This window comes from Martes martes, assembly GCF_963455335.1.
Source record: "Martes martes genome assembly, chromosome: 3".
NCBI lineage: Eukaryota > Metazoa > Chordata > Mammalia > Carnivora > Mustelidae > Martes > Martes martes.
The window spans coordinates 94,698,441-94,713,556 of NC_137890.1; the positions used below are offsets into that span (position 1 = coordinate 94,698,441).

At 47.9% G+C, this 15,116-nt stretch overlaps 1 long non-coding RNA gene across 2 annotated transcripts in view; it reads left to right on the forward strand.

Moving 5' to 3' along the window:
* The first annotated feature begins 338 nt into the window (after nt 1–338).
* Nucleotides 339–15,116, forward strand: part of LOC308340416 — a 56,669-nt gene continuing 41,891 nt past the window's right edge. The window contains exons 1-2 of one of the 2 annotated variants that reach the window (XR_013966595.1): nt 474–593; nt 11,691–11,781. This is a non-coding gene — a long non-coding RNA (uncharacterized lncRNA). Of the gene's footprint in view, nt 594–11,690; nt 11,782–15,116 lie in introns of both variants that reach the window. The other variant, XR_013966594.1, reaches the window with a different exon arrangement.

Genomic DNA, 15,116 nt, shown 5'->3' on the forward strand with positions numbered 1-15,116 from the left:
GGGCGTCCCTTGAGCTCCCCGCCTTCTATCTCCTCTCTCACCCGGCCCAGCTCTCAAGTTTGCTCCCTGCTGCTCCGAGGGAGGCCGGCGCGTTCCAACCTTCCTGTCCTCTCCCAGCCGGCTCCAGGGACCAGCGCTGACCTTGGAGGCGCCCACGCTGCCCTCCTCCCCACAATGTTCTCCTTTCACCCCCTGCTCCTCCTTGACTCGATGGCTCCCGCGCCCCTCCCCTGGCAGCAAAGCGCATCGGCTGTGCAATCTTGGCGGCAGACGCCCCGGCTCCGAGCGGCCAGGCCTGGGGTCAAACAGGGAGGAGGAGGGGGTGGACCTCCAGGCTGGGAGATCGACTTCATTTTTGTTGCTTCAACTTGTCCTGAACGGTTAGACGACGCGCGCTCGCGCGCACACACACCACGGGGAGTCCAGCCCTCGCTGGCTCGGCTCCCTGGCTGGACCCGCCGGCTCAGCGCCTTGCGCGCCCTTGGCCTGCCCGAAGACCCGGGCGTCAGAGGGCTCCGGCGCCTGCCTCCGCCGTGCGTGTTTGGGGCGGCCCTGGCCCCAGAAGGGCCGCCAGCTGAATTTTCCCGGACTAGGTGAGCGTCTTCCGAAATCCCCCAGGCGGGATCCTTTTTAGGGCCGAGAAAAAGTTGCTAGTAGCCGCCCAATCCCCTGCTACCTCTTCCCTCGGTAAAAGCTAGCACCTTCGGGGCCCAGACATTTGCCCACCTTCCCTCTCCTCTTCTGGAGATAATTTGGCCAAGTCACTTCCCTATGCACAGCTGTGGTTTCCCGCTCTGGTTCACTGTTCACTGTTTCTTTAAAACCAGCGGCGCCGAATTGCCCTCGGCTGCGTCTTCTCTGGGAGGGCCTCCGCCCAGGCCTTGCGGAGCTTCCAGAAGGGCGCAGTAGGGCAAGGAGGGCGCGCACAAGAGGCCTGGGCCTAGCTGGGACGCGTTCTTCGATCATTTTCTCGCTTTCCCAAGCCTGCGCCCCTCTGCAGATCGAGCTCCAGCCTCCGCGGAGGTTGCTCCTCAGTTTGGGCTCTGACCCAGTGGCGTCTCCTCCTTAGGCAGAAGCCAGGAGGAATCGGGAGGTAGATACCACAGAGAGGACGGCTGGACCCAGTTCCACTGGCATCAGGCCTTGAATTCCTTATTTATTGTCTGAAATGCCCTCACGGGGTCGAAATCATTGGCGGGGCATATCTAGTGTGTGGTGGTTTGTCAGAGGCAGGGAAGTGAGGGGCCCAAGGTGCTGGGTGAGTGTTGGGGGAGGGGAGAATTTGAAGGATACAGTCTCCCCGAGGCCAGTTTCATTCAGCTAAAGTAGGCGAAGTTCACTTTGGGGAATAAAACTTTTGTGGCTCTCCTCCCTGGCAGGACCTGGGGGTGCAGTGTGGGGAAAGGAGGCACTGTGCGTTGTGCACCCTGCGTGCAAACTTTGGCCCCAGACAGAAGCAGCCACCAAGTGAAAGCAAGCAGGGATGTCGGGGCAGAGAAGACGCGGAGATGGCTGTGATTCCTGGGCACAGGGCGAGCCTCCGTCCCTTCCCCAGCTTGGCTCCCGCACTCCCTCAGTCACCCCAGGGAGAGCTGTTTGTACCACTGCCCTCCTCCTAGGAGAGCTGCCCACATTTGAATTTGGCCCACCAATCCATGCAAAGCGAGACGGGCCTGGCCAGGCACGGCATGGTCCTCCCTCCATTTTCCTAGGGTGGGGTGGGGGACCCCCTTCTCCCTTAGAGACCCTCTAGAGCCAGAGCATTGATGATCATTACTTTAAATTAAAAGTCCCTTTTTTCTTTTCCGTCTAAGCCCCAACTTAGTTTCAGAGAATGAAGCGTGAAAGCTCTTTTATGGAGATTACCGATGCTTCATTTATTCCCGCAAATGGCAAACACGGCCCCGGAAAAACCGAGCGAGCAAGCTCCTTGTCTCGGATCCTCAGCCGTCTCCGTGTTCACAAGCTCATTTGGCTGTGAGACCGGCGTTGGGGAAAGCCCCTGCAGTGGGCTTACCTGGGGAAGGGAAGAACTCCTTTGCTGGGTCTGTGGCTGTGGTCTCCCTCTGGATGAGATAAGGACCTAACTACAAACCCCTGACTTGAGAGCTGAGAGATTAGGGACCAGGGAAGAGTGTGTGTCTGTGTGCGTGTGTTTGTGTGTGTATGTTGGGGTTGCCTAGTGTGCTACCCCTGAGGCTCCCTGAAGTATGGAATTTACGCGTGATTCAGAGATACTGGTTATCCTCACTGCCCGGGTTTCCCTTCCATTTCCTTTCGACAGAGGGACTCGGGGTGCCTTGCAGGAGGGAACCAGGAGACCCATGTGCCATTTCCTGACCTCATTTCCCGTTCCCATTCCAACCCTACACCAGCCCTTGTGACCTTCTCCATGCTCGGCCAAGTGGCTGTGTTCGTAGTGACAGCTCTCTGTCCGGTTTTATTTTGGCGCACATACGCAGGCCCAAGGGCGTACTGTCCCTTCTGGAAAGGGTGGGCCACTTTGGAAATGGATCCGGAGCCTCTTAACCTTGGATTATACAAAACTCACCGAGTGACCGGTGGTTGTCTCCTTCCTCATCAGGGCTTCTTTGCTCATTTCACACGGTGGGGTGGGGGGAGACAGTTGGAAGGAAGCAAGGAGAAAGCCTCCAGGAGAAAAACGACAGTGAGTTCTTATTCTTTTGAGAGAGAGCAGGAAAGTTTGAAGAGGAAAAAGTAGAAGCTCCTGGAAGGAGAATTTCCCGAGTTCAGACTGAAATTCCTTTGTGACAATATATTATTAACTCCAACACAGTGGCATCCCCAACAGTCCAGCTAGCCCACACTGGGAGGCCCCTCTGACACAAAAGCTATTGTTTGAGTTGGGGGGGGGCGTGTGGATAACCAGGAGGGGCCTTCCGCCCTTCCTCCTGTCACCTTTCCCAGCTCACAGGTTGCAAGGAAAGTGAAAGTGCTGCTTTTGTTTTAGAAGGGTTTGTTTTTTGTTTTTGTTTTTGTTTTTAAGAAGCTAGGCTACTGAAGTGTGAGAGTGGGAACTGCCCTCCAGTGTCAGTGGACCAGGCTGGAAAACAAAATGTACTTTTCCTTATTATAAAGCTGGTGACTCGTCTATGTAGCTTGCCTGGGATTCAGGCCTCTGTAGGTGTTTTTTCTGCCCTTAACAGATGATGGCTCTTATACCACCGAGGTCCTCAGTGGCAGTGGGCAATCTAAGTGGGTTTTGAGAGCACGGTCACCCCACAGGACCTGCGGAGGTTACATGCAGAAAGGGAGGGCGAGGCTCCCTAGGTGGGCCAGGGGAGCCGCATGAAGTGTATGTGAACACGCCACACTGAGTGGGGAAAGGAGGAAAGAGCGCTTGCTGCTTGCACGAACAGTTGCCAACTTTCATGAATTACCCAGTCACTTTAATGTGAAAGCAAATACCAAAATGCTCTACTGCCCATTCTGGATTAATGGCCTGCAAAATTAGATGAGGAGGGGGCCAACGTGAGAGTTGAGGTGTTCAGGACTCTGCAACCCTTCTTTCAAACCCAGAGGGCTTTTTGCATGGTTTTGGCTTTTCTCCCCACTGCAGAAAAATGCCTGAGTTGGTGGTCAGAAAGTTGAAGACTTAAAACAAAAGGTACTCCTTCTTGAACAGACGAGAACAGACGAGGGAGTCTAACAATGACAAGTATCAGAGGGAAAACCTTCTGTTGTGCCCTGATCAATTAATTATTCAGTCGCTCAGCCTGGCCTACACCGAGTGCCCCTGATGCACGGAATTGGGCACCAGCAGGGATGGATTCCACATGTTCCAGGCGCTTGTTTCGGTGTGCAGTGTAGCCCAAGTTTTCACGGTTTAGCAGAACGGGTTCCTGAAGACTATGGCTGGGTGTTTGGAATATTGTAAACAGAACCAGAGCCCATCTCCTAACTTCAGGAATGGCAGAGACAATGCCTCTGGGACCATTTTTTGGTTGGTTACCTTGGCTGAACTTACAACCTGTGAAATAGAAAACAAAGTCACGTTTAGGGGAGCCTACCTTAGTTTACGACGTCGGTAGCTTCAGGGAAAAAAAAATGCTTCCCTACTTCTCCCACATCAAATCTGTTTAGGATAGTAGAATATACCACCGATTTACAGACTTTAGAGGTTATGTTTGCTTTTCCTGGGTGCTTTTCCTTCTTATCCTTGTATTTGTTCCTGGATGCTGTCGATCCCTGTACCACCATTTTGGATGGATTTTTCTGGGAATTGTGGTTGTACGGAGCAGGGTCAAAGAGCTTTAGGCTTTGGGTTTGGAATGGGGCAGTTAGGGCTGGAATGCAGGGTGACTTGTGTTCTGGTTGTCACATGAAATAGATAAAGCCAGAGGGGCATCCCCGAAGTGGCTCTGGGTCTATTTCGGGGTAATGTTCCACAGAGTTATTACCAAGGCAAATACCTTCTTCATCGTAAGCATCACATTTCCTATTGGGCAACACTGGGGAAGAAATTTGAAACATCTTACTGGGGCCATTTTCGACTTTGCCTCCCTGAGTTCACTGTAGCAGGCCCAGCCCTTGGAATATACATTCTTGGAATTCTGGGGCTCTTTCTGGGATTCTTTTAGGCATAGTCTATACACGTAAACCAGTTTGAGTAAAAATGACTCAGTAAAATAAGAGTTGGTTGAAGTGGAACAGACAGCATTGTGGTTCTTTAAACTGCTTTCCTCCCCTTGCCTAGATGGGGCTGTGGGTGAACAGCAGGTCTGTGGTCAGTCTTCCTACCAAACGTACCTTGTGGCCCTAACTTCCCGGGGTTTAATAGTGTATAAGTAGGGGACAGACTGGGGTCGGGACTGACACCCCAGAATTAGTTCCTTTGGAAATCAAGTGAATTTACCCCAAGTGAATACTTTTCATATAATTGGAGGATGTTGAATCCCAGGGGGAGGAATTCAGAGCTGGCCTTTGAGCCAAAAGAGGACTCACGTCTCCTTGGTGTTCAGGTTTGGAACTCAAACCCTAGGCCCTTGCAAAGTGTGTGTGTGTTTCCTCCAAGAGGTTAGGGGACCTACATGGAGGCTGTATTTGAACTACTTCAACCTCAAGGAAAGTCTTTTTTTTTTTTTTTCCCATATTAATTTCTGTAGTTAAGGACCTTATAAAAGAGAGGGCTGTGTGAACTTTTCCTTGGGAACCCTAGACAGTGAGCTGTTAGCCTCTCTGCGGGGCTGAGGATTTAATATGCACAGAGGTGGGACGCCAAGGATCAGGGTAAGTTCCAGAACCACCCAGGATCAAGACAAAATAGGCCCCCTCAGATTACCTGACTCCTAATCTTCCACGTCAGGACCGAAGAGTCATCCCAATTCCTGCAGTGTTTCCAGACTTACCTAGAGTCTCTTCCCTGACATTCTGACAGGCAGATGACAGAGTGGAAATGGAAGTTTATGCCATTGTTTAACCATCTCGGCTCTTCTTTATCTATTTTCCCGGGTGGGAGGGAGTGAAGAGATTATAGGAGGAGAGGATTTCTGGGAATCTTTGATGGTAGAGAGAAAGCTGATCTTTTTTCAAAAAACGGAGTTTGCTGTTTAATAAATAAAACTGCACGTGTCGATCTGGGAAATGTGACGTGTATTTGAGTGGATAAAAGATTCATGAGGAGTCAAATCATGGGATGTTTTGGACGAAGCTTCGTTCGGTGTCCGAAGAAGGCAGGTCCCTCCCCTCAGGTAACTCGGGGCAGGCCTCAGCCTCCTGGGCCTTCATGAGGGGGAGGAGCCCACCAGACTCCTGGGGCCACAGGTCACGTTTGTCTTCCAAGTGCCTGTCCTTCCGCCCCAGCCAAAGTAGTAGGAAAGGCCGCCGAATGGCTTTATGGGGAAAGGAGTGGAGGCGGCCCTTGAGCTTTGGGCACTGGATTTGGACTATTTTCTTTCTATCACGATGTGTGTCTGAATGGTGGGAACTTTCTATGTAGAAGAGAATTATTTTCTTGCACAATTGTCCATCCTGCTAGGAAAGTTATGGCTGTCCTATAAAAAGGAACTGCCGGTCTTCCTTTGTCCTAGGTTGGGAAGGCCTCCTGGTCAATAAATACATATTAATCATGTAAAAGGATTGACATGCAAATGAAGGGCACCACTGACAGGCCCTGGATGGCAGAGGGGAAGCCCTTCCGCAGCTGTGTTCCTGTCCGGAGGAAGCCAGGGCCACACCAGGCTCTTTGCTGGGCGTTTCCTAGAGGGTTAAACACCCTTTTCTAATAATTACATGAAAGAGTTAATTGAGCTGGAGATTGCTTTAGGATCTTTTGCTTGCATCCTTCTTAGCTTTGCCAAATCTCCAGGTTTGTGGGTTTTTTGTTTTGTTTTGTTTTGTGTGTGTGTATGTTTTAAGTTAAATCTGGGGATAGGCAGCCACCTTTTGGATCGCTGTGTCTCTGGGCCCAACTGGAAGTCTCCAAAGGTACTTTGTTCTTCTGATCAAAGAAGAGTTCAACCCAACAGAGAAGTGGTTAAAAGCTTAGCTGAGTTTTTTGAGGAGTGCTTGATATTGTAGGAATAATTATTAGTTGCCATTATGAATTACTGCTTATAAAATAGCATATTGTACATTGTTGTAGCTTTCTTCACAGAGCACAGTGCAAAGACAGTGCAAAATAACCTTGCTATAGGCAGGACTAAGCTTTGATTCAGATTTTTCTACGTCCATGACACCTGTGGGTATGTTTAATCTGCAGCAGTGATTTTCAGAATACATATGATCATCAAAGAATTTGATTTGGTGTCAGGATAGGTAGAGAAAATCTTTGGCTCTAAAGATAAAGATAAAACAAAAAGCAGTATTACGTACTAGCAGGTCTTTGAGGTGAATGTAATTGCTTTATCCATTATGAATTATTAGAATATAAGAAAATATCTTAACTCCTCTGAAAGACTCAGTTATTCTATATACTGAAATCGAAGTGAAGAGTATTTGGGTAAATGGATGGTCTAGCTTTGATTTTCCTCCTTCAGGGGTGTGGGAGTTTAAGGGGTGGACGATTGGAATTTACATGATTTAGGCTCAGAGTTATGCCTAAAAGCGCTTGTTAGCCGAAACATCAGTGTTCAGTAACTTTGGAATTGGTTCGCAAAGCAGATTTTGATGATTTTCGTGCTCAGGCCAGAGGTGCCAAAATGGGCCTTAGTTTGGTAAAGACAGTGGATGGATGTCTGCGGGTTCTGGCAGGTCAGGGCCTGGGAATAGTTCCCGGGGAGCCATGTGCATGGGCCTGCTTGCTGTCTTTCTTTTGTGGTCTGTGTCTAATCTTATCTGACGCTGTGCAACTGGGTAACGGGTCTAGCCACACCAGTTGGAGGAAGGAAACAAGTGGGAATATAAACGGTCTTCCTCTCCTGGTATGAAGCACTAAACCTCTCTGTCTTGTGGATTGAATGTATCTGAGGATGACTGGGGGACCCCGCTCCTTCTGTATTTTGTGGCTCTATTGCACTCAGACGAAGATATTGACTTGTCAAAACATTTGCCTTTTCCTCTTTAAATAAATTCATGAAAATATTTTTCGATGGTGCTGGTCGGCTCTGAAAATCCACACCCAGTTTGAAATCAAGCACCAAGTCTCCACCATTCTCACCATGGACGTATTATGCGTTAGTGCGCTTTGCTAATGTTTATCTGGATTCTGGAAGACTCGAACGTTACCTAGAATTCGAACCTGGCAAACATGTTGTCTATTGAATGACTGCGTGTGTGTATTTGGGTGTGTGTGTAAAAAAAGTAGCTGCTGCCAGAGATAAATTATTTAACATGATTTTCCTGCATTGTGGAGAGGCAGGCTGAGCCTCATTTTTTGGATTATGATTTGTATTATGAAATGCTTATCAAATGTTTTCCAAAGATTAGTTTAATTTTAATTAAATAAACCTTTCTCAAGAGGAGGCTCCCAACTATTTCTTGTACCCAGAGGCTAACGTACTTGTTGGTTTTAATTATTTTCTGCTGTTACCCAAACTGCTTTGGGTACTCCCGCCCAATTAAATCAAAAGCGCAGGTTCCTTATACACAATATGTTTAATATTTAATTTTAATTAAATTAATTAAATTGTTTATTTAATTTTATGTGCATTATTGTGCATAGAATGATGCAAAATTCATGATAGGAAGAGTTAGGGTGGGGAAGTGAATCAGAGAGCTTTCCAACAAGCTAATTACGGAGCTTAAAGGAAACTTCCCCTTCATTTCCAGGGAAACATCCTTACCAGAACCTGAACTTTCTCTCCCAGCGGTCCATGACCACGGCCGCTGTGACTGCGGGTCTGTTGGCCTCTTTTGATCCTCTGGAGCTCGCCTTGCAATTTGCAGCTGCAGCAGCTGCTTGGCAGAGGACGGGGTATGTGCGGGCACGAACACCCTGTTGTCACGGCTCATGCTCCAGTGACATTTCCTACTTTGCTGAACAAGGAGTCACCAGCACAGTGCTCCTGGAAGGGACCATTTTCTCCCAAAGACACAAGCAAAACTTCCAGAAATGTCTTCCCACTCAGGAAGGGCCCATTCCAACGGCTTTGAGCTGCTGGATCCAGGCCAGTGCTTACAACCGTGGAGGTTCCCCCCGGGGGGCTCACCTTATGGTTGGGAGCAGTTCCTTTAAGGGAGGGGGCCATTGGCTTGGCTCAGTTGCCTCTTTAGGGCACGGTTTCTCAGGAATGCTTTCCTCTGCACTGTGCTAGGCTTAACTGTCTCTCGCTGGAGTGCTTCGTTCCTAGGAAATCTGATGTAACAGACGTAGGAAAATTGAGATCCACAAAACCCTCAGATTTCTCTCTTGTCTGAGTCATCTCTAAAACAAGGGGCTCTGGAATAAAAAGTTTGAGGTGCCCGAGTTAAAGGAGCCCCCTGAATTTTGAGGCATTTTATTATCTATCTCTCTTTCCGATTTTTCCTGACTTAACAGATAATGACATTATCACCACCGTGGCCTGGCCCTTGGGGCACCTGAGCCAAATTTTCCAAACTTGACCTCTTGAGGTGATGCACTCACCAGACATCTTTTCAGTTTGAGGTCTGGCACATCTGGGCCACAGTTGACTATTTTTATTTATACAATTCATAACTCTACAATGTCTTTTTTCAAATTTTGGTTGGAGGGGTAGTTTCTTTCTTGAAGCCTTTTGCTTATTGAGACCCATTAGCTGTATATAGTGAAACATAATCTTGGACATGATTCGCTCAGCCACCGGGAGGGAAAAAAAAAGGAGAGGAAAGAAATAAATGGAAAGAAGGCAAAAATTGAGAAAGGAAAAAGAGGGAGACAGAGAACTAGTCCCTGTAGGTGAAGCTGTTTCTATTCTCACTAGCCACCTTACTTGAGAGCGGGGTGTTAAAAATAAATTCTCCTTCTCTTCCTTGTTAATGTTTGCTTCTCCCCGCCCCCCAGGCTGGTTTTGTTTTAGTAGATTAAATATTATCATAAAAGTAGCTGATGATGCAGGAAATTAAAAATCAGGTTGTGGAATATTTTCCAAAAGCCTTTTGATATCTGGGGTACCTACCCAGTTGGGGCAAACATTAGTTTTAAACCGAAAGCATTTGTCAGGATGAATTGTTGCTTCAAATTTGGGAAATACTGCAGAGCCCAGTTAGCCTGAATGGAAAATCAAAGTGGAAAAAAGAGCAAAAAAAAAAAAAAAAAGTAAAAAGTGAGTTTAGAGGGAAATTAATGTTGGCTCACTGGGCATAGAAAAAGAAGCGTCCTCAGTCTCCATTTATGCTGCACCTCTGTAAGCTTAAAAACATTTTTTTAGTATGAAAGCCAAACCTGTGTGGCTACAAGACTTGTAGATGAGGGCAGAGGCCATCGAATTTGTGGGACACTGTTGTGTCACCACGTTTAGCATCAAATTATGAATGAAACAAGAAGAATGAATAACAAATTAGGATTCGCCTAAGCTTAGCTTTGTGCAGTGGGACAATGAAAATTTATTTGAATTCTACTCCTTGATGAGGTTACAGATTTTCTCCCCACAGAAGATACACATTCATGTTGTGGAGACAATCATTGGAAGTTCATTTTCTGCGCCTATCTTAGAAATCTTTTCATGGAAGCAGGAAAGTCCCACACAGATTTCAATTTTCGACAAGCCCTTGCCCTGGGGAACCTTTCCTTTGCCCCTCTGGATGGAGGAATCATTTGTTAGAAATATTTTGAATGTGATAGAATTAGCAGCGCCAGAGTTGTGTGTCTGTGTGGGTGTGCTGTTTTGTTTTTGTTCTTTGTCGCTGACGTGTAGGAAAACAATTGTTAAAGATGTTGGCTTTTAAGAGTCCTACGCAGGGCTAAGAAATGATAGGCTTCTGACAGCTGGACCGTCTGTGGAAAAAGAAAGAAAGAAAGAAAGACCGTAATTTCCAAAGCTGACTGCACGTTCAAAAGTACAGTCAACTGTTCTTCCTCACCTAACTGGAACCGGGAAATAATGTGACCCTGGCTAATGCCTTCACCACATGCTGAAATTGGGGCGAAGAAAGGAAAGGTGGCTGGAATGCTCACAAGGGAGCAGACAAGCAGACAAGTGAGATATAGTGGGAACAATTTCTTGTGTTGCTGGATGTGAGAAAAATTTTCAAGCCCTTAATGTAACCCATATGCATCATCGTTCCAAGCTTATTAAAGAGGCTAAATAGATAGACATATAAGGTAGACGTAAAAATACCACCTGCTCACATGCCGAGAGTATTGGGGGAAATGAAAACAAAACATAAGCCTCTGTGACTGCTGCTTCTTGGCTGCGTGAGCATGTGTTACACCTCAGGGAAGTCGCCTTATTATTATTATTGTTATTATTAAGCAACCTTTTGCCTTTGAAGGGTTTGAGGTTCGCAGGAAAGGGGTGGAGACTGTTGCCTATTTGACCGTTACTGGAATAATGACGAGTTTGCCTCTTATTGAATTTATTCTCAAGAGCCCAATGGCTTCTTGCTGAAGTCGGATCTGATGGGGTCTGTGCGGCGGTGTCAGGGCTCGTGTCTCCCTTGAAGAAGACGCACAGGGCTTCAACACAAAATGGGTCTAGAAAATAAAATGACAGTGAAGCCCAAGCAAATAGCCCGGTGGGGGCTGAAAACAATAGCCAGGTTTCGTCAAAGGAACAGCTTTGCGTGGACTGTTTTCAAGGAGGCGCCCCTGTAGTCTCACCTTGCCTCCCTTCCAGCCTTTCTGTTTCTGTAGACAGGGTCTCTGCTAGCTTGCTGTGTCTTTCTCTGTGTCACCTTTGAGATCTGACCACAACTGGGGCAGAACCTGACAACTACTACCCCCCGCCCCCCGCTGTCCCCCTGTACCCTCCTCCACCTTCCTTTCCAAGTCCAAGGCCTCTCTGGTGCCACTGCCCTCCTGTTTCTTCTCTGGGGCCTCGAGCAGTAAGCAGTTAATTTATTATGTAATGTTCTGTCTCTTAATTTCAAAAGTGGGGGGCTAGGGAGGTAGAGCGTGTGTGTGTGGGGGGGTGTGGTGTGTAACCCCTCTTGGAAATCAATCACCAAAGTCCCTCCTCAGAGGTCTTAAAAATCTCCTTTTGAAGCCTCCTCCTGCTGACCCCCTCACCCTCACCCTGCCTCCATCCTGACGACTTGCTAATCACATTCAGGCCAAAGGCAGGGCCTGGCTACCTGGCTGCAGCCCAGAGGATATTTTATTTTATTTACAGATGAGCTGTTAACCCCTGAAATATGGATGCTTCTGGAAGCTGTGGCACAAGAAAGGCTGGCCCGCTCGGGCAGTTCCAGCCCAGAGCTGCGGTAGGACTCTCCTTAATTAGTTGTGTCATTTAGAACAGAGCCCACAAGCCAGCAGGCTGGGAAAGGGGGGGGAGGGAGGGGCGTCCGGCCCCCTCCCAGCCTTACCACCTGAGGGGACATGGAAACCTGTGTGCAAGGTCTGGCCTCGGAGTGGGTTCCACTCCAGGCTCTGATGGGATCTCTGCTTTCAGTCACCAAGTGGGTTCCAAGGTGATGCTCTCATACCTAGTTTATACAGTTTTCAGGGCATCTCTAAATAACAGTTGACCACTCTGAAGAAGGACCTCAAACGGATATGCCATTCTTCCCACCACACCGTACCGACTCCTGATCTTTGAAGAGCGTCACTTTCAGAACGACCTCTATGAGTTAGTGTGCAAATCACATATTCACACACATGCCCTGTCATAGACAAATCAAAGCAGTTTTGTGATTTTATATCCAGACCTCACTCTTGTTCCAAATGGCTTCTCCCAGCCAGGTCACTCACCTTATTCATCAGACTTGGCTCAAAAGGACTTTCGGCTCTTTCCGAAACTCAGATCTTCCTCAGAAGCAAGAAACTTCTCTATCACGGGGAGTTTTTGAAAGAGTGTGCGACATGTTCCAGCACACTTCTGGAAGAGTTCTTAGGGGGTTGAAGCAAGGCCGTTGTAATTGGAATAAACTTTTGAGTCCCTGGGTGTCTCTTGGAAGGGGACAAAGCACACCGTGGAGTCTCAGAATGCTTTGGGTTGGCAACAGTTCCATTTTCAAAACAATGTAGCCAGCAGACCCTCACCCCTCCAGGACAGCCTGGACCTTGCTCCACTGATCGCTGCACAACCAGAAAATATTTGTTTGAATTTCAAGCACGGGAGGGCAGGTTCCTAAGGTGCAAATCTGCAGACCTGAGGCCTGGTTTTAAAGACATGGTAGAATATTTGGTGTCGGAGAACCTGGTAATGGTATGTCTTGAGCAAACTCTATTTGCATCTTTAAGACTTCTCCAGTAATATAGATGTGCAGATAACAATGATGTATAAAAATTCATTAGCCATGAAGCATGTTCTGAGAATGCACTGTTGGTGAGGGAAGGCCTAATCTTTAGCAAGTAAGTTTCTTTGTTTCCATTCATTACACACACATACACACACACACACACACACACACACACATCTCTATTTTGTAAGTCATATGTATATATTATAAGCAGCCCCATTTGACCCACCCTTTCTGCTAGAAACAAGGGCACAGGGAGAAGGCTAATTAAGAGGGCATCTATGCTGGTAAAGCAAGGGCTCCTAAAACAATTTGGGGGGAGATACTTTGATGTTTGACATTTCCTTATATCTAAATTCCTGGTTAGGCTGTTTTATGTCGTATTGCATTTGTGGGCACTCCAACCCAGCCAGTGCGTTCTGGAAACTATGCTCAGGGCCCATAGGAGGAGGCATCCAGGGTCAAAGAGAGGCCCAGGAGCAGAGGGAAGGGGCGGCAGCGCATGCGTAGAGAGGTTGGGGTGGGGCTTCAAGGACTCCCAGCAAGAAGGGTGGAGCATGGCAGCTTGACCACCACCCCCTGAGCTTTCCAGCCCAGAGCAGGGTGCTGGGGTTAGGAGGCCAGCTTCTGGAACCAGCTGTAGGATCTTAACTAGGACTCTTGTCATCTCTGGATGGGAGCATAGCATTTGCAAGATAAAATGACTGGATCAGCTCAGCAGTTCCCTACTTGAGGTCTTCCAAGGAGTCTCCTGGGGAGGAGGGACCTATAGTAAGTTCTAGTGTTTTCAGGTGGCTGCTTACAAGAACTCCCGCTGTCTGCTTGCTAAGGCTACCTTGGGCACCCACACTTGACATGTTCTAGCTTTGGGCTGGAAGTAGAGCAGTTCCTTGCACTCATGGATGCTGTTTCATGCTCACCGAGAGCTCTGGCTGCCTGTTACATGTGTCTTTGGTTAATAAAAATGAGAAAATACATGTATTGTTATTCAATGAACATTTAAAAATCAATAACACTTATAAATAATGTGGCATATTCTTGGCCCTTAATAAATGGTAGTCATCATTATTATTAATATTATCCTAGCTTATCTGGTTGGCAAGAGCCTTTAAAATGGAGACCATCACAGGGACATTTATGGGGAGATGGTTGTGCAGGGGGCTGGTTTCCAGACCCTTCCAGGAGAAAATATGGTCTCAGCTTCTGCTGGCTGCAGGCACCTGGTGCAGGAGGGCAGGGTAGGCACGTGAGGCCTGGTGATCCCAAGGCACTGAATCCCAGGGAGCACAGTCTCCAGTCTCCTATTTCACCCAGAGCCCACCCTTCTCCCCGGCTCCTCCTTAGTCCTGAGCTGGCCCCAACTGCTGGGTGGACCAGCAGTCCAGCTCTGGTGGGATGAGTCTTAAGACTGAACTTCAACAACCTACGTACGAGTCTGGCCACCAGACCCTTTGCTAACTACGGGTTGCATGCTCTGAGGAGAATAGGGATGGGGTTAGGGAGAGACATAAGACTTAAATGGGACAGTTTTCTTCCTTAGCGAGTTTCACATCTCCTTCTTGTCGAGGTGATGCAATTCAGAGTGCAAATGCACGATTGCTTTCGTAGAATTTTATGCCACACATTATAGTAAGAACTACAATTTATTGACTGCTTCCTACTTGCCCAGCCCTCTCAGGGATATTTGCGTATACATTATCTCACTGACTTTTTAGACGAGCCCTGTGAGGGGTATCAGTATTTCCATTTGATGATCTCAGACACTGAGGCTCAAAGAGGTTAAGCAACTTGCCCAAGATTCCACCGCTGGGCAGTGGCAGAGCTGGGATTTAAAGCCCATGTTCTTCTCAAATATTGAAGATTTGTTGCATTCTGTATGAGGAAGACAAACATTTGACAAGTTCCTGAAGAGTCACAGAGTGAAAGGTAATCCAGAAATGCTTCCAGGAAGAAGAGAGTTGTTGTTGTTTTTAGTGGAGAGTTTTGAGTTGGCTTTTGAAGGAGAAAGGGAACAGGAAACGGGATGGAAGGGTAAAGTGTGGACTGAGCTGAGGACTGCATGCATGCGGGAGAGGCAGGAGAGCTGGGAGGCTGGTTCTGTGGTGAAGGCAGAAGGCTGAGCCCCTCGAAGGGTCAGATTGAGAGTGATGTCATCATGGTTGACGCTTGGGGAATAGGTGACATGGTTAGACACCTGTCTCTTTCCCATCCCTTTGGCTCTGCCTCTCTCTTTGGCTACCAGGACCTTTCTGCCTGCTGGTGGCAAGGGCTGCTCTGGCTCTCCTTCTCTGTGGACAGCAGTCAGATTCCGGGAAAAGTTGGCTGGGGATTCACTTTTGTGTCCCCTCCCCTCC